Source organism: Leptonychotes weddellii, chromosome 7, assembly GCF_054177405.1.
Source record: "Leptonychotes weddellii isolate Sample4059 chromosome 7, ASM5417740v2, whole genome shotgun sequence".
In the NCBI taxonomy this organism is placed as follows: domain Eukaryota; kingdom Metazoa; phylum Chordata; class Mammalia; order Carnivora; family Phocidae; genus Leptonychotes; species Leptonychotes weddellii.
Window position 1 is genome coordinate 72319328 of NC_138375.1, and position 19749 is coordinate 72339076.

A 19749-nucleotide genomic window follows, 5' to 3' on the forward strand; every position below is an offset into this window, starting at 1 on the left:
TAGTTAATTTAAAAAGCTTATTTTTTCTGATATTCTAAAGCATTACTCCCTGCCACCCACTCCAGAATTTTCACTAATTCTATATTCTTAACTAACAAGTTAAAAGCCAAACTGGAACCAAGAATTGTTATCATTATCACCATGTAACCTCTGCATTTCACTTATAATATGGAGAACTCTGATTTTTGTATCATAAAATAACATTTTTATAAATTAAGTTGTAGGTTTTCAGGGGAAAATGTTTTTAACTGCTTATATTTAATTTGTATTGTTATTTGCAAATATTGTTCTCATTTACTAAAAGTACAGTGATATTATTTCCACAAAAATGTAAATTACCTGTATAACTCTTTTACCATTGTGGCATATGAAGCTACTAGTAAATAATTTGTCAAGGAAAGTACAATGATCGTACTGAGTAAAGACTCTTGGATGTTCATACTATAAGCAAATTTATCCCCATACTGTAGCAATCTCTTTTACCTGTTTTGTCTGCCTCCATGTGTTGCAGGATTGCTATTCATCACCTACTTCAAGGTCTCTGTGTCTAATTTTCACATTTTTCTAATTTTCCTGGAATGTGCTGAATTGTTAAATTCATAGTTATGGCTCATCTGTACAAAATTTGGGAAATTTTTGAGTCAGAAAAAGATTTTGAGTGACTATTTCCCCTTTTCACTTTGTGCACCATTTTTTTTGTTGTTGTTGTTTCTCTTAAGCTTTTCCTAGTTGAGCTCTATCTTCTGTAATTCCATGTTCTCCCAACAGCAGAGGGGCATGTTTTGGATGCATTTATGTGAAGTACAAGACCAGAATTCTTACCTATTAAAAATCTTTTTTTTCCTTGGTTTATAAATCAAAGTCAGCAGTGTTTCCTTTTCTTTGTCTTTTTCTTAATTTACTTCTCCTTTCCTCCTCTTTTCTTTCTCTCTCCTGCCTACTTTTTTTTAGTGTGGGAAACTGTTTTCCAATTACAATGCAAATACATGTTAGCTCACTATGTCAATTCTCTTGTATACCTGTGATCAAATCAAATCCTGTTGTTTACATGTGATATGTTGACCTTTCATTTTCTTACTCTATAAATTATCACCCATGGCCCTTTGGATCAGACCTCCAAAATGACAGATACTTGAAGGTATTCTGGTAAGCAGATTTCTAAATGACTTCTATCAGAAATAGAACAAATCATATTTTGTAAACCAGATTATCATGTTGGGAGTTGCTTTCTTTTTTATCCAAATTTCTCTCTACTCGGTCTTTACTAACATGTTCTTTTATTCATTTTGAAGTTTCAACTTCATTCTAACAATTCAAGATCCAAATCATGAGAAAGTTTTGTATGGCTAAAGAGTTTTCCATGTTGTTTAATTAGCATCTTCATTCCTTAATCCATTATTATAAATGATTGCTTGCTGTGGTGTGCATATGTGTTTGGAAGAATTCCTAGTTGCTTAATATGATCCCTCAAAACATCCAGTATTTGCATTATTACCAACGTGATCTTCATTTTTCTTGCTTACTTTTCACTGAGAATTTGGTATGGATTTCCATTTTTATCATATTGGTAAGCTTTTGCGTGCATTTATTTGAAGTTAACACTACCTTCTATGCTTAAGACCAAAATCTAAGCATCATCTTGCACTCCACTTTTTCTCACTTCCTCCTATAACACATCAGAATTAACTGTCTATTGAAACTTCAAAATGCACCCCAAGTCTTACAGCTGTTATCTTCACTAACTCCGATTCACTATCCTATCTTACTTGAATCATACAGTAGTCTCCTTATTTCCATTCTTGTTCTTGTGCATCTATACTCAAACCAGCAGCCAGAGAGATTTTTACAAAACTTCATTCCTGTGTTAAAACCTTCCAGTGAATTCTCACAATGCTTCAAATAAAATATTAATTCTTTACCAGAACCACAAGGCCCAATATAACAGATCTTAGCTACCCCACTCCCACTCATCTTCAACCATCTCCCTCTGGTACACTCTGTGCCAATCACACTAACGCCTATTTCTTTATCCATAAATATGCCAAGCCTCTGCCTGCCTCAGAGGCCTTCTCCTTCTGTTCCTTCTGTCTAGAACATTTACCTATAGGTCCTCATATGGTCTGTTTCTTTGCACCATTCAGGCTACCCCGACCATTGGTAAATTATACTTCCTATCCTACATCATTCTCCCATCTCCTTAGCTTGTTTTATCTCACCTGTAATCTTTGTTATTATCTGAAACCATGTTGTCGATTCTCTTATTTTTGGTCTATCTTTCTTTAAGAAGGTAAACTTTTTTAGGGTAAAACTTTTTTCTGTCTCTGGCACCCAAAACAACACCTATGATATCTTAGATAACAAATTTATGCTAAATATATTGGCATAAATGCCACCTCACATAGATACTACTGGTCTCATTTTATAGCTATGGGATCCAAAGCTCATAAAAATAAAGGCATTTGCCTGGTGTTAGGTTGCTAGTTAGCAGCAGAGCTAGAACGTGGGCACTTTGTGGAGATGATTATTACTTTGAGTGGCATACTCCCTTCCAGCTACTTCACATACTTGTCATTATGAGAAGTTTACTCCAATCAGTAATATTAAAAAGGAAGGACTTAATCCTAACCCCTATGGCAATCCATTAGATCATGAATATGAGAAACACAGTCTTCCTTGGTCTCAATAATGTATTCAACATTTTTCATGTACTTGTCATTACAGAATTATAGAATGTGTTTGGGACATGATTAATTCATTAATCTTCACAAACATAGGCAAGAGTAGTACCATTAATTATCTTTGTTCTACACCAAAGAACTGAAACCAACAAAGATTACTAGATGTGCTCAAGGTCATATAAGGTAAATTTGGGACAAGAACTCACTGAGCTCCACTTCTCTTCCCTTCTAGAAGTTCCTACATCTTTGTGAGAGAAGCTTTTAGTCTCTATGATGGCATCCAATTTTAACTAATAATGACTATTTCAATTCTTTTTTTTTTTAATTTTATTTACTTGAGAGAGAGTAAGAGAAAGAGAGCACGAGCAGGGGAGCAGCAGACAGAGAGGGAGAAACAAACTTCTTACTGAGCAGAGAGTCTGACTCAATGGACATGAGGCTCGACCAGGACCCTGAGATCATGACCTGAGCAGAAGGCAGACGCTTAACCAACTGAGCCACCCAGGTGCCCTGTGACTAAAATTTCTAAAGAAATACTATATATTAATAAAAAACAAGATGTTAGCTTAATTCATACCATCTATTCATTTAATCAGTCCGTAAAAGAGGTATGGAGTAGGAGCTGGTATTTTCTAAAATCTCTTCCAGCTCCGTGCTTCCCAGATTTACTATGAGTAGTTGTCTCATGAAGCTATTTGAATGCTTTCTTCATTTTTATTCCTACATAATTTCAATAAAACTATATAAAGATATTGATGTGAACTGTTATGAAAGCTCAGTGATATTGGTGAAGCGGTATAGGATAGGATGTGAAATCACACAGTCTTAGATCTTTTTCCTGGCTCTACTGTGTTTTAGCATTCCATCCATAGTTTAGTATGTTAAATCTCGATCTCAGTATCTCATTTCATAAATGTAGGCAGAAACAGTACCTTTTAGAGAATTCTTTTGAATATTAATATCATAGTGCATTTCAATAAATGATACTATTATATGTTCACTATATTACTATTATTGAATGAAATAAGGAGTTGTGATTATTTGTCATAAACACAATAGAAATTTACATTTTTGCTAATTGTGAAAAGGTTTTGAAAAACAACCATATAATAGAAATACGTTCAGAGGAAGCATTCAGCTCCCTGGTGGACAAGCTATTTTCAGTCACTTTACTAAATGTGAGCATCCAATTGCTTCAATTGTATGCTTTCTATGAAACTTGCATCTCTTAATGGAGCCAGGCAGAACTCTACTGTTGTCAATGATATTCCCCTGCTGACTTCAAGTAACAACAGTCATGTCAAGGTATTAAGCTCATTTTTACTTATATTATTTTTTTCCAATTTTAAGTGCATTTTTTTCTCATTTATTTTTAACTTCTAAGATTTTTAATTTGGGTGTCAAACTTGATCTTGGGAATAGTTTGATTGCTGGACAAAAACCAACTCAACCCAGATTTGGAGTAGGGATCTGGGGAAATCTCAGTGGCCCTCATTTTCAGAGATCATCCGAAATTTCACAATGAGAGAAGGGCTGTCAAGCAGCTACTCTCACCTCACATGGAATCTCAAGCCTGCTCCTGTGCACAGGTTTGTGTGTGTGAGGTTTTCTTTTTTCTTTTTTTTTTTAAGATTTTATTTATTTACTTATTTGAGAGAGAGAGAGAGAGGCAGAGCACAGAGGGAGAAGCAGAGAGCCCAGTGCGGGTCTCGATACCAGGACCCTGAGATCATGACCTGAGCTGAAGGCAGACACTTCCCTGACTGAGCCACCCAGGCATCCCGGGTGTATGAGTTTCAATCACCTTTGTGAATCCAACTTCCTCAATAAAGTGTTCCAATTTTGCTTCCCCACCCCTATACTTTTCAAGTGACTTTGTATTGCCAGGTCTTCTAATCTGGCCTGATCCCACTAAAAGCTATTAATCCCAGTATCTAACACCATGTGACTGAATCATGCCTGGAGGTTACTCTCATATTTCTTGGAGAGATAATTTGATTACAACCAGAAATTCTCAATCTCCCCTAATACAATTATCTATGGCCAGAATATGGTATCATCTCTAAAATGTGTGATGTAGGAAGGGAAGAGATGAAGGGCATCTCTACTAATGGTTTGTAAGATAATGATTTCACACATCAGTTCTCTTACATCTTTCTTACAGGATCATTGTTTACTTATTTCATAAAAGTCTGGCCTTTCCAGTTTTCTGCAGCTGTAAAATGATATGTGATAGTTTAGCATCAAGAGGAAATTCATGGTTTGCTTGTACCAGTATCCTGCAAACACATACTGGTCATTTATACCAAATTTCACATGCCACATTCTGCATGGTTTTGTGCAGAAGCAGGTTTAAAAAACACATTACTCTTCCAGGTTTTGTTTTTTTTTTTTTTTTTTTTTTTTAAGATTTTATTTATTTATTTGAGAGAGAGAATGAGAGACAGAGAGCATGAGAGGGAGGAGGGTCAGAGGGAGAAGCAGACTCCCCGCCGAGCAGGGAGCCCGATGCGGGACTCGATCCTGGGACTCCAGGATCATGACCTGAGCCGAAGGCAGTCGCTTAACCAACTGAGCCACCCAGGCGCCCCTTCCAGGTTTTTTGGTAGGAACTAGATGAGATATAAACAAAGGACTTATAAATCGGATACTTTATAAAGAAATTGTCACTAGTATTCTTTAGTGACTGAAAAAGTGATGGATTGCTCAAATGATTGATGAAAGTCAATTGTCTTAGAACAAAACCCACCATATACACCATATGTTGGTAGTGGGTTGAATTATGCCCCCCCCCAAAGATAGGTCTAAGTCCTAATGCCAATATCTATAAATGTGACCTCATTTGGAAATGAGATCTTTGCAGATATAATTAAGGATCCCAAGATAAAATGGTGCTAAATTTAGGGCCCCCTAAATCCAATGACTAGTATCCCTACAAGAGAAAGGTAAAGGGGATTTGAAGTACTGAGACACAAGAGGGAGAAGGTCATTTGAAGAGAGAAGTAGAGACTGGAGTTACATAAGCTCAAGACAAGGAAGGAATGTCAGGATCTGCCAGAAGTTGGTAGAAGCAAAGAAAGATTCCTTAGTAGAGTCTTCAGATGGAGCATGGGCTCTGACGAAACCTTGATTTTGGACTTCTGGTCTTCAGAAATATGAAAGAATCAACTCCTGCTATTTTAGGCACCAAGTGTGTGGTAATTTGGTGCAGCAGCCTCAGGAAACTAATATAATAGTCCTCCGATCTGCAATTATGATTGTCCCCCAGCATGCTCAGAAAATACTATGTGAAATACATACACCTAAGGTCCTATGTTATTTAACATTATATATATAATGTTATAAAAAACTGTATACACATATATATACATACAATAATTGACTTAATAAACAGAACAAAGTAATAATAAAATGATTCCCAAATGTTTGGACTAATGTCATTATGGATATCGGCATTACTCAACTCCATCTGTGTAGTTACCCACAGAGCATCTTAAAAATAGACATTTCTGGGCCTCAGTCCAGAGCCATTAAATAAGATTTCTAGAGGTTTAGTTTAGACACAGATATTTTTAATTTCTATAGGTAAGTACTAAAACCCATGTCTGACAAAGTTCTAAAAAGGTTGATCAGCATGTTTACACATATATTATACACCTATATATGTGTACATATATGTATACGTACATATATATGCTCTAAATGTAATACATATATACATGTATATATATACACACACACATGCACTATCTCTATCTATATAGATAGAGATCTCAGTATCTCTTATAAAATGCACATTATTTTTTCAGGACCAAAAGATGAGCTTTAAAAAATGTGCCATATAACACTGAGTTTTCAGAGAGAGAATATTCAGAGATTAGGATGTATTTTAAAGACTTTGTTAATTTACATTAAAAATGTAAGTGCTTAGTTTATACATTTCTGAAGCAAGATCACAGAAAACCTCTAACTCTTATTAAATAGCTGACTTACGACTGTAGATTAGATTGTATTTTCCAAAAAAAATCATTTTTTTTTACATCTGCTACATTAAATAATACCTAGTCCCTAGTTCTTTTTTTTTTTTTTTTTTAAAGATTTTGTTTATTTATTTGACAGAGACACAGTGAGAGAGGGAACACAAGCAGGGGCAGTGAGAGAGGGAGAAACAGGCTTCCCGCCGAGCAGGGAGCCCGATGTGGGGCTCGATGTGGGGCTCGATCCCAGGACCCGGGGATCATGACCCGAGCCGAAGGCAGACGCTTAACGACTGAACCACCCAGGCGCCCCACCTAGTCCCTAGTTCTATTCATCTTTCAGTAAGAAGTTCCATCCTCCAAGTAAACGCTCTCATCCCCACCCTTTCACATATCTTTAGCTCAGTAGAATACAATGAAAAACAAATTGAGTAATTAAAGAAGGAAAAGAGATACATAAAATTCTAAATGCTGCATAATTAAAAGTAACTCTTCCAGATCTTTAAAAAAATTTCCCGAGAGTACAAAAATGGAAAAAATCACTCATTTTTGTTGAAGATGGACACTACTATCAGAACATGGAGGAGAAAAAACAACCCAGAATGTAATAAAGAATATCGCTGAACAAAAACTAAACTCTGTGGATCTGGGATCCATAGTCAAATAATTGCATATCAGATATAAAGAGTATGAATATGAACTCTGAGATAATTCTACAAACATTTATGATATTTTAAAATTTTAATACTAGAGTTAAAACCCAGACTGTAAAAAATGGGCAATGAAGTAGAATTACCAACATTCCTCAGGAACTTACTAAGACCGGACAACCTTCTTCCCTCTTATAATATCCATATTTGCTCATGTGATACCCAAGGCAGCCATCAAACTGAACAGTGGCTCAGGTCCTCAGTCTACAAAGTAGACCAGATTAATAATGTGCAGATAAAGTTGAGTGGTCTGAGTTGGTTATTACTTAAATAGTAATACTTACATCATGCCTGCTATATCAAAGACATCAGACATTGCCAAGCCCCTTTGGTTTTTAATAATTGTGCCCTACCTCAATTTATGTTAACTTCACCATCCTCTTAGTTTTTCATGTGTTCTGCTTTCCATTTTCACCAGGCTCACATTAACTTGTTTTGCATTCATGGTCAGATATCCTTATTCTTAAAACTCTAAATATATATTTCATATTTAATGAAACTTATTAAGGTAAATAAAATTAAGCAGGACAATACCAAGAGCACCTTCTCTGCCTCTCCTTCAGGAGGGTTCTCTGTTGGATGCTGTCAGGTTTTCATTGAATCCAGTGATCTACAGATCTCAGGATTATTAAAGGATACAGAAAGCCAAGAGGGAAAGGTAGTGGTACTGATAAATAGAGGTGGAGTTAATGACAACTGCTCAAGTCAAAAATAATTTTGGAGAAGATAATGATTTTTAAATATAAAATTTAACTATGGTTAAACAAACACAGTCTTTTACTTTATGTGAACCAGGTTCCTAACAGAAGTAGGTGAATTTGACCTGTTAATATCATTATCACAATACGGGTTTTTTGCTGATGGTGTAGAGATGTTTTGTTTTACATCGAAGTAATGAAAATTCTATGACTAGATAATTGTAAGCATTATTTTATTGGATGTTTCAGGAGAAGAAGAAAAAGAACATTGATTTTTTTAAGCAGATGCCTCCAGCTCACTGCCCTTAACTGATGCCAAAGTTTAGATTAATTAGCTACCAAGAATTGCAGTAAAAATTACAGAACCTTATAATTTGCATAAGAAATATTGTTGGAATGTTTTAAATTAATGTTCCTTTTCGCCTCTGAAGAACCTATCATCCATCTCTTCCTTCAGAGTGATGGCCTTAACCAAAATGTGACCCAAGAAAGAATAAGGTTTGAAAATACCTGTCAGGTATTTTGTAGGAGGACACAAATTCACTAGAGAAAATAGACATTGGAAAATGCACCTAAAGGTGAATGGTAGACCTCACCTATACTAAGCAATAGCATAGTCATTCATTTATTTAATGAAAATGTTTAAGTTCCATAGTTGGAAGCTTTAATTTCATGTAATAACTTCAGAATTTTTCAAAGGAATATATAGCAAATGTTGACTTTGGGAAATTCATGCACAGAAAATAAATTTTGTAAATGGTCTTTGAAAATTTTTCACTTTTAATGGAAGAAATATGTCAGAATTAAAACAGAACTTAAATCCTACCATTTTAATAAGTTAAATATTTTAATTTTTCTAATATTTCCTCCAAACTCTATTTGCATATTTACATAACTGTAACATCATTCTTTATAAAAATGTTTATAATTATTATATAGCCTTTAAAATTCAATTAAGTTGATGTAACATTATTTATATAACCATTTCTCAATGTTTGGACATTTATGAAAACTTTTTTTTTTTAAAGATTTTGTATTTATTTATGTTACACAGAGAGAGTCAGCGAGAGAGGGAACACAAGCAGGGGGAGTGGGAGAGGGAGAAGCAGGCTTCCTGCTGGGCAGGGAGCCTGATGCGGGACTCGATCCCAGGACCCTGGGATCAGGACCTGAGCTGAAGGCAGACGCTTAATGACTGAGCCACCCAGGCGCCCCTATGATAACTTTTTGAACAAGGTTGAGTTTTTAGTTTTCTAAAACGCCTTATCCAATAATATATCCCAAAGAAAACCAGCAATAAATATTTGTCTCATGAAAATCACAATTAACAGAAAAAATTCATTAACATGATGATTTACCTGAGTATGTATAACTACAGACACTACTTCATGATGTATTTTTAACAAAGTTTTAAATTATCTTCTATATGACTTACACATGTTTTTCTCCTTCCAACAGCAAAGACTGCCAAAATTTAACTATGGTTAAACAAGCACAGTCTTTTACTTTATGTGAACCAGACTGTACTTCAAACACTGAAAGGCATTTATGCCTGAATAGTATGTGCAAAATCACATCAGGATTTAAGCCCTCAGATGTGTTATAAAGGTCATAGTATGTGTCCTTTTATTCCATGAAGTTATTTTTCTCTGCCTTTTATCTTCTCATTTAATAAATGTGCTGAGTTTCTAACATGTGTCAAGCACAGAATCCCCTTCTGTGTCTCAGTGGATCATTCATTGTCTTCTGTCTCCCTTGTACTGTGTGGCTAAGCAGCTGTTTCTTTATTTCTAATTTAGAATCACTTAGTCTCTGACTTTTAACAATGCTTTTCTATCTACCCGTTTGTCTACTTTCCTTCTTCTCTTCATTTATCAGCTATTCTCTGTTATCTACTCAATTCAAAGATGCATCTCATCTTTCTATTTATTAAATAGTTTTATAGTTTCCTTTCTCCAGAGATAATCCTCCCCTTTTTTTATACATATGCCAATATTTAGTATTAGGAAGAAAGTAGATAAATAGTAATTTTTATAAAAGTAGTAATAAATCTAAAGTTGATACATGATTGTTTTCCAAGTAAACAAGCATAATGTGAAGTGCAAAACACTATTACAAAATTACTTATATAGCGAATTATATTTTATGTTGCTAATAAACTGAAATTTTAGGTTTCAATGATAATCACCATAATTGAATATTAATTTATTGATAATAAATGACCCTTTATCACCATATTTTTCAAATCAAGTAAGCAGAATTTCTTGGTAAATTCATTGTGATCACTACTCCACCCTGTATACAGATGGCACTGAACTTAGGCTAATTCAGAACATCACCACCAAGACTGGGTCTTTGTGAGTTCAAAATCCCAACCCTTGAAAATCTCAGGGAACAGATTTAATGCCATAGCACAGGTTGGGAAAAACAAAAAAAGCCCAGGTCATCTCTCCTCTAGAAAAGATAACATTTCACAGGTTAAAGGAAAGGAGGAAAAATAGAGGAGGTGATGAATAACAGAGGTTGGTAAGAAAAAAATGAGCTCACTGAAAAGGAGCACACAGCCGAGAGAGCGCCTTGCTTCTACCCAGTCCTGCACCATCAGTTGTCTTTGTCAGAGTCCAACAAAAGCTAAAACAGCACCCACAGCTCTAGGTGCCTCTGTGTGTACTTTCTATTGCTAGGGGCGAAGAGCCATACTGGTTTATTTATGGTGCTTTATAGTAAGGACTTTCCAGTTTGCCCATCAGTGTCTACCATATCTGCCCTAAGGCTCTCTCAGTCTCATTTGAATTATTCTGGACAACATGCCCTTTCAATGGCCCAGGACACTCATAATCCTCTTAGGTGGAAGGTGAGGTCCTAGACATTGAGGAGAGCAGCAGGACGATGGGAAGGGGAAGCCTCCCTGTACCTTACTGGCACAGAGTGAACTGGGTTTCCCCAGAGCCAGGGCAGGGGTGGAACAAGGGCACTGTTATATTAGTACAGAGACATAGGTGGCATAAGAAAAACAACCTTATATCCAGTCCCCTGCATTCTTCCTTTCTCTTATCTCTTTCTCTTTTACACTTTTACAGATGCTTAGCTAGCAGCACACTGGAAGAGTGGTCAAAATTAATGTGTTTTTTTTTTCCCTTCCAAAATTTTGAGGTCTCAACACAAAGATGAGAAACATGAAAGATACCAGGTTTTATAGCTTTAGATTCTTCACGGCTACATTTTTGTCATGTATGTTAATCAAGTGATGAGAATTTGAATTCAGTACAACACTAATTTTCAAGAGTGTTACTGATGGCATTTTGTACTAATTAACATCTTTCTCTGAAAGAGCTCAAGTACTTACTAAATAATTATTATCTCCCATTCAAACCCTCCCCGATAAAAAGATGAAAATGATTTCAAGATTAGGCCATGTACTGTTTTATTTTGTTTGGGGACATGAAGAGCTTTACCTTCTAACCCAGAAGAACTGTTTACCACCATGCAATACCTGAGTGAAAAGTACTCTGTAAGGAGTTGATACTCTTATTTCAATATATAAAATTTATATTGGTAAATAAAAGAATATACATATTATATTATCATTTTGCCAATCATTAAGGATTTGAGTCTTTATATAGAGAATATGTACATGGAAACTGAAATGTCTTTTAGTCTATAATTTTTCTCAATAATGCAGCAAAAATGTAATTACAGAAATTAGACTATTTCTCTACCCAATGCTCAGACATTTCTCTGACACACACACATACACATGCACATGCGCACACAAACATATACATGGTCATTCATTTGTTTCAAAAAAGTCTATCATATGACATGCCAACCACTAGTTGAGGCACCGTGGATACTGTGAACAAACCATACAAAATCCCTACTACCACAGATCTCAAATATTTTTAAGTAAAAAATTGCTCATGAAGGTTTGTGTGTGATTATATTAGACAAGCAACAAATTTTGAGAATGGCAATAAAGGGAGAAATTCCTGTGTCAACCAAATATAGAATATACTTGTGCTTATATTTAATAGTATATATAAACATGGTCTTAATGGGATTTAAGAATGCATAAGAGGCAGCTTATTCCAAAGGCAGAGTTGAAGATTTACTTTGTGTAATAAAGTAATGCCTAGTTTTCTCTTCTCATTTTGATCATTTAATATTTAAACTTCAAATTTTCCCTAAACCCATGTATTTGCATACTCTTTAATCTTCACCATAACTCTTTCCCTCCCTCTCCCCTCCACACATACACATACAAACACACACCCTGGGCCAGAGACTTCTGATCCTATTTCTCACCAGCTATAGTTTTTGTCCTGGGCCCCTACCTTTCCCATTGATACACCCTCCTCCAGACTCATTAGAGGGTTTTGGAAGCAAATATTCATTCTGGGTTCTGGTACCCTAGTTGCTAGCCTGTTTAAAATCATGGGTCATTGGGCTGTGGGATGGCTTTCATGAGCTACCATTCGCACTCTGGGGAGAGAAATGGCAAACTCTCGGGGTTCCCAGCTTTGTGATATTAGGGGCCGAGGATGGGAAATATTAAGGTGACAGGATGGGAAAGAAAAGGGAAGAGAATGGAGACAGTTCAAAGGTCCTAAATGCCTATCTAACCTATTCTCTTTAAGAACCAAAATGAGTAAATACAAGTTTATCTTCAGAGCTATTCATATAAATAATTTTGAACACTAAGTGAAGTGGCCTAAGCTTAAGGTTGCTTCCCCACCTGTTTGACAAGCTCTGAAATTCCTTCAGTGCTAGGATCATATGTCCCAATGCCCATGGGGCCAGACAGGAAATGTAAGTAAAAGCACCAGGCAAGACAAGAACAAGTGGTGTTTAATGTGTGAAGTAGAGATTAAATGAGTCTTCTCAGTTCTTTCTGATTGTTTCTTTTCAAATAATGAGGGTCCAGTGTTGCCAAACCTTATTTTATAAGAGGAACACTGCAAACAGACAATCCAGTTTGGACATGTATAACTCAGGTTTTTCTAGACAAGCAGTGGCTGCTGAAGAAGTCAAACTGATGAAAGTTAGCTTCTCACACAGAAGGAAAGTAACTTTATGATGAAAATCTGTCACAGAGAGAATTTTAGACAATGAGTTGCAAACAATTTAAAAAATGTCAATATGACATGTTCTTTATAGAAGTCTAACTCTGGCCTTTTAAGTGCTCCAGTCATAGCCTTGTGAAAGGTTTACTCAAGGCAGAAACTGCAAGATTCCTAAGGTAGTATGATGGGCCCCTCTGCTGGCATGATACAATCCTAAAAGCTCCTAAACCAATGGCTACACAGAGGACAGACTAAAAACCAACCTGGGGTGCCATCCCACAGGGATGCGGGATATAAGTTCAGGTATGAGTCATAATCATCTTTGCAAAATTTAAAAACATATATGTGCAGCCAAAGCACATATCCTACTTAATACCTTTAATTTCACTACTGAAACCAAATTCTAACATTCATTCAAGCTTGGTAAAAAGACCAAAATTTTACCAATAAAGATCCTTTTGAAAAAAAGCCAAAAGGAGGCTTAGAACAGCTGTCTCATATGTGTGACCCTACCTGTGAATTACTAGCTTTGGCTGACCACTCTGAGAATTAAAATTAAACTAACATGCACATATGTAGTTCTGTAGTAATTACCCTGAAAGTATTTTACATTACAGACACTTTACTGAGAAGATTCATATTTTTGGTGTAAAATATCTTCATTTTAAAATAAGAATCAAATTATTTTTTTAAAATATTGTTTACCAAATAAAACATACATTCATTTGGCAAGCTGCTGTTCTGTGGTCCTTGCTTTAATGAAAGTTTAAACATTTTTTTGTTTGTTATTAGAGTTAAATAATTAGGAAATGCTAATAAGATATCTAATGAGTAGAAAGAATGAGTTTCAGGATGAATGTAAATGACTACCAGCCTTTTTCTGGTGGATATATATATATATGGAGATACATATTTAAAGAGAAGGGAATGGAGAGAAGGATATTCTAATACAAAAAAAAAAAAAGAAAAGAAAAGAAAAAAGGAGAGCAGAGAGAACTCAAAGATCACAATAACTAATTGGCTGCTATCCCAATTCTGCAACCAGTTATCCTGCACATCCTCCTCTGTGTGGGGCAAGGAATCACAGTTGGGCCATAGAGAGGTCTTCTCTGTGTAGTGGTCCATCTTACCATCTTAGCAGGACTAGGTCTCACTGTTCATCACCTCATGGCATATTTTGTGTCTTTATTCTTGGTGCTAAAATATTGTACTCTATTTTCCAACTTCTAATTGCAGTGTGTTGTGTTTTTTTTTTTCAGCCTTTTAAAAGGAATAGGAATTACTGAATCATGATCTTTGGAAGTTGGCTATAAGCAGACGAATTTTTAAATACTCCACAGATAATTATGAATCATACTAAAGTTTGAAAATTATGCTCCATCCATTAATTGGATTAAACAATCAACATTAAGCTTAGGTAGCTTAAAGCACTATCCCACAATGTAGGACTCATTAAGAGAGAAAAATAAATAGACAAGACTTTAAAAAACAAGAAGAGTGGTTTGTGATATATATGGTCTCCTTCACGGAATCCAAATCCACTTGCATGCCATTCTTGCAACCCACTTCCTTTAACTCTTCACCATTTATTTTTCTGTTCTCTCTTACCTATTTCTTCCATCCTCACTCTAGCTCAGACTTACTTTCTCAAGACCCTGCTCACTCTAGTTAACTTACTCTACCTTACCATTTCAATCACTCCTCAGTTTACCACTTCTCTAGTAATTTTTAAAATATAAATATCTCATTCTGATATTCTATAGCTTGACTGTGGTGGTGGCTACACAACTCTTTATGTCTGTCCAAACTCATAAATTTGCACATGTAAAAAAAAGGTGAATTTTACCATATGTAAATTTTATGTAAATACATCTGGCTTCAAAAATAAATTTTAGTTTTAAAAATCCTTTTTTCATTTCCATTTGCTTCTCTCTGAATCTACAAATAAAAGTGAAGAGAGGAGAAACAGAAAATAGTGGGTATAAATTTAGCAAGGTTTATTGAACTAGCATATTTGTCCTTTAATATACCTTTACCAAGTTGAATAGTTAAAAACAAATCCAGGCATGCAGCTTTTATTTTACACTGAAATTTAGCCTATGCTCACAACCAGTGGAGTGTGGCCAAAGGGGTACAAATTAGGGAACAAGGGCAAAGACATCTTTCTACCATTTTATAGTTTGAGGTTCAAGTTTATCCTGGACGGAAAGGTAAGAAAAATCTTTTTCTCACTGCCAACTTTAAGATGAGAAAAATTACTCCTTTTAAGTAAGGAAGAATTAAAGTCTTTCTTTGATAGGCAGTCTTCCCATAGGGTCTCATCAGTAGAGCTATCAGATGGTCAAAGGATATTACAATTTTATAAAGTTTTATAAATATGATTTCTCCTCAGAACTATTTCATTAGATGCTTTTATCACTAGAATTATGAGAGCCCTGGAACTGTAGCAGAAATGATTCATCAGGTTATGCAGCTCTTACAGGAGTGCAATCCCATAAATTGTCTTTAGTATTCTATCTTGGCTGAGTTTTAATTACAATAGGTCATGTTAATTTGATCAAGGCTTCTATGTCCATGCAGATATAGAGCTAATGTACCTTTTAGAATTACTGTTTTTAATCTTATTTTTGTTTATATACTTTTATGATAAATTGCTAATGAGATCTTTTAATATTGGAATTGTTTGTATTAGATATTGGGAGATTTGTTTTAGTGCACAATGATAAAACATTGCCACTTGCCATTTTATTTCCCTCAGTATGAGTCAATATTTTAAATCCATATTGTGTGTTTATTTTCCTTATGCCCACATCTAATAGCATGCCCTTTATATCCAGGTTACACTGTCAACTGCCTCCATTTTCCAATAGCATGGCATTCCTAAGAGAGAAGTGCTAATACTCCCACTGACCCTCAGTAAAGGTGTATTTCCTCTTTGATTTTTCTTCATAATTGATAAACCTCACTAGTCTATGTTTCATCGTTAAATTTCAGATGGTCTGGGCTCACATAAACACAAGGAAAGGTCACCAGCTGGCCAAATGGTGGCTTTACAAATTAGAAAGTAGATAGTTCCCAGTATAACATGATTTCCAAATTCTGGGAAGATACATCTTCCCCAAATTTGTTTCCTATTTATTAGACTCCTTTCCCTAGTTACCTGACTTCAAGAAACTTCAAGTTGACAATTTCTCATCTCTTCCAGACTCCCTGCATTTCATGCTTCAAGATCTTCCAAAAACTCTTACATTAACATTTCAGATATTTATTCAGAAAATTTCTAAAATGCAAATACCCTCAGGGTGAAATATCAGCCATTGACACCTCTGTGAATTTGATTTCAACAGAAGGCAGAGTAGAATGAGAAAGAGAGAAATAAAACATCTTGCAGTACAGAAAGAGTTGATTTTTATCCAGGGTTTCAAGACTCAGGACAACCAGAAGTTCATTTATCCCTTACTCATGTGTAACATTAAGATTTCTATCCCTTTATTGAAACAAAGTTTTTATAAGCAGACAACAGATGAAACCTGTATACTCAAGGGAGGAAGCCCTGCTGGTAAGAAGCCTGGAATGACAAAATTGGGAAAGTAAGTTAAGGATTCAGAAAATTTTTATGTGATGGATTAATATGTGGCATAAAGATCCAGAAACACCAAACAAGTTAAAATTATTAAGATTGTGAATCCAATGAGATTCCTTTTCAGATAATTCAAGTATAGTCTAACATTTTCAAAATTGCCCGTAAAATTTTATGAATTTTGATTTGAAATATCACTTACACATTTTTTTCTTATTTTCTTGGGATTAGGCTAAAAGAATTTCATTGCATTTTCACTAGAAATGAGTTCTTTCAGTGAGCTCCTTTAAAGGCAGATAAGAACTACCTATGACCTGAATAATCTATTTTTATCAGAAAAAATAATATATGGGGAAGTTACCAGATAATGGGTTTTTAGTTCTCCATTAACAGCCATTTGCTAAGATTTCATGTTACCACTTTAGTGTCTATTTTTAGGATGTTGTTTAATGAATCAGACTAAGTGGCAGCTCAATTTCACAATCTAGGCCATGTGATCACAGCTATGCAGGAGATGACTGAGTATCTGATACACAAAAAGGTCCTTTGCCGCAATTGCCATGCTAATTACACTGTATATAAATAGTTTCAATAAGAAAGATTTGAGGCACAATTTTGATAATACTTAACAGTTTGTTTCTACCTGCTCTCATTACTAAATTAAATATCAGTCCCCTAACCAAAAATCTGGAAATTCTATTTGATTTACCTCTATTCTTCATCTTCTACATCTTAAAAATTGCCAAGTCAGTATTATCCCATCATTACTTTCTTCTCATATTTTATCACTAGTCTTCCCAGTATCAACTAAAAAGAAGTATTTTAGGTACATATCCTACAAATGATATATATCTATCTCTTACCATTCATTTCTATGTACTTTTGGAACCAAATGAGTCACTTCATCACTCCACAAATCCAGCACTTGAGATACACAAATCCAGCACTCCACAAATCCAGCACTCCAGATAAGACTTCCTGTTACTCCTGTTTTTCCATGGGTATAAAAATCCATTCCATCTTGTCTGCCTATTGAAGGCATACTTATACAATATGCAAAATTTTTCTTTAAACATTTCAATTAAAAAACATATTTTATATGCCTATTTGAGCACATGAAGCTGAGGGCATATGCTAGACTCTTAACATGCTTCTTTTTCTGGGAAATCCTCCCCACACTCCCATATCAGATTTAAGAGCTACGTTCTCTGTAACCAAACCACCACTGTGTGCAACTCCCACTTCTCATTTCACCTTGACTTGTGTTAGCTACCTGTTTAAATGCTTGTCTCCTTCATTGTATTGTAAGGTCCTATAGTATATACTTAAGACCTACTATGATGCTTTATGTAAGAAAATCAAGTAATGAGGCTGTTGAATGAGGAAATGAATAAGCAAGTGGTGTACAATGTAGAGGAATAGACTTCTTGTTCCAGAATAAGGATTAGATACACGAGTTTACTCCTCCCACCTCCCATCAAAGCACTGAATAATTATAAATTTATTGAATTAAAAATAAATTCATTAAAGTTCTGAAAGTGGAAGGATGGACAATATTGAACTAAGATTAAAGATTAAGACACATTTTAGGAAGAATGAATGAAAAGTACCCATAGGAGAAAAATGCAGCCAAGGAAGGAGGTCTTTTTCATGTTGTGTTTTGGTCTGTTTTTTGCTATTGTTGTTGTTGTTGTTGTTGTTTGTTTTCCATGAAGAAATGTTCTGGAGTTGATAAAATAACAAGTTAGAATAGGAAGAGGAGCACAAAATGAGATGATTGATCAAAAGCTTCAATTGCAAGGTAATACAAATCAGTATCCCCAGTAAGTGCAGAGGCTGTTTGCTCGTGGACTGTAGTCTAAGGAGAGCAAATGTTCCCAGGGGAAGCTTGCAAGTCCTAAGACTGCAGGGTTGGGTCTATTTCAGTTACCTATTGCTACATGAGCAACATATCCAAAAATGTTTACAGATATCAACCATTTTCTCTGCTCATGAATATATGGGTCAGGACCCACGGGAGCAAAGTTTCACTGCTGCACAAGGGTTAGTCCCATCAGCTGCCATCTGCTGGTAGCTGCGCTGGGCTGAAGGGCCCAAAATGCCTCACCCACATTGCTGAAGTCTCGGGGCTTCTCACAGCTAGTCTTAGTCTGGGCTTCTGCACAGAATGGCAGTCCCAGGACAGTGAGTGTTCTTATGGGGCCACTGGCTTCCAAGGAGTGAAGACAGGAACTACAGACTTTTTAAGGCCAAGACTGGGAAGTTTTATAAAGTCACTTCTCCTGTATTCTACCAGTTAGGCAGTGAGCAGGGACAGCCCAGATTCCAGGAGAGAAAAAAGAGAGTCCACAATTAATGAGATCAAAGAAAAGTCACCTTGCAAACTAGCACGTGGGATGAGAAGTCTTGTTACCCATTTTGGAAACACATTCTACCCTCTATCAACATTTCCTTCCCCATTCACCCCCTCTTCCCAAAATTTCATTCTATTACAGCACCAGGCCCAGGCTTGAGGATGAAGATTTCTTTATCTAAATTGGGTCCAGCCACAATGAGCTTCTCTAAGTGCAGTTCTTTGGGTGCAACATCTTAGCTCCAGAGATACATACCCTCCACCTTTACCCAATATACAATGGGAAAAGAGACAGAATAACTTATTTGAAAAGGAGGGAAAATAGGAGGCACACAGCCATAACTACTCCATAGCAATTTTGAAATCAATGAGTATGTATCTCCAATTACTGCTGCTATGGGGACAAGAACTTGTATTGCTTACAGTTCATCTCTGCTCTCAAGTAGTGGTTCTCCTCAGACCTTGGCTCTACTCTCTACTTTATGTTCCTTAAGACATTGCCCATGTTTTCAGTTGAGGGTTATCTTTGCTTGCTTCCTGACTGTAGAAGTTTGGGGCCCAGGGACCTCTTTTCATTTTGAACTCTCTTGTCCCTTTCAGTCTAAATTGATATAATTCCTATAAAATAAATGTACTTTTTCCATATATCAAATTATAATGTCATCCTGTGGACAATAATTACATCTACAA